Raw genomic sequence first — 1,304 nt, 5'->3', positions numbered from 1 at the left:
GTTTTCTCTTGATCCTCTGGTGCTATTGGAATTTGAAAGTATCCGGAGAGGCCATCCAAGAAGCAATAAAACATATGGCCTGAGAGACGCTCGAGCATTTGGTTAATGAATGGGAGAGGGAAGTGGTCTTTCCTCGTTGCGTCATTCAGCTTTCGGTAATCAATACACACCCGCCACCCAGTGATAGTTCTAGTAGGGACCAACTCATTTTTCTCATTGGGAACTAAAGTCATCCCCCCTTTCTTTGGAAAGACTTGCACCGGGCTCACCCACGGACTGTCTAAGATGGGATAGATCATTCCGGCATCCAGTAGCTTGATCACTTCCGTTTTCACCACTTCTTTCATGTTTGGGTTTAGTCTTCTTTGTGGTTGCACTACTGCCTTAAAGTCAGACTTCATCAAAATTTTGTGAGTGCAAAAAGAAGGACTAATCCCTCTAATGTCAGAGATTCTCCATGCTATTGCTTTCTTGTGCTCTCGGAACACATTCAGTAGCTGGCCTTTTTGTTCTTGTGTTAGTTTCGAAGCGATGATGATGGGTAACTTGCAACCGTCTTCCAAGAAAGCATACTCCAAATGTTAAGGTAGAACTTTCAGTTCTACTTCTGGTGGTTTGTCAGTGGATGGGCTGGGCTGCTCCTCTGAATTTTGTTCCAGAGCTTCAAAGTTCCTCTTTCTCAATAATGGTTTAGTGGCTTTTAGATGATACCACTGTTCTTGAGTTAGCATGCCCATATTATTTGTTCCTTCTTCCTATATCAAGCTTCTCCCCAACGGGTCTGAGATCAAGAATTCCTGTGTAAAATCAGAAACAAGGTTATCAATTACATTAATGAAAAAACATGAATCATCTTGTTTCAGGGATTTTTTCATCACTTCAGGAATTTTGAAAGTTACTTCTTCGTCTCCAACCCTCAAAATTAACTTCCCATCACTCACATCAATTATGGCTTTTGCAGTAGCTAAGAATGGACGACCTAAGATTAAGGGGACCTCAATGTCCTCATCCATATCAAGAATCACAAAATCGACAGGAAAAATAAATATGTCCACTTTTACAAGCACATCCTCAATGATACCCCTAGGACATTTAATTGACCTATCAGCTAGTTGAATACTCATCCTAGTTAGTCTAAGTTCTCCCAAACCTAATTTCTTAAAAACAGAATATGGCATCAAATTAATGCTAGCACCTAAATCAGCTAAGGCCCTATCAACTATCAATCTACCAATGAGACAAGGAAGAGTAAAACTCCCTGGATCCTTTAATTTCTCAGGCATCTTGTTCTGTAGGATTGCTGA

This window comes from Abrus precatorius, unplaced genomic scaffold (assembly GCF_003935025.1).
Source record: "Abrus precatorius isolate BTA unplaced genomic scaffold, Abrus_2018 Scaffold3, whole genome shotgun sequence".
NCBI lineage: Eukaryota > Viridiplantae > Streptophyta > Magnoliopsida > Fabales > Fabaceae > Abrus > Abrus precatorius.
Note: the sequence above shows the minus strand (reverse complement) of the source record.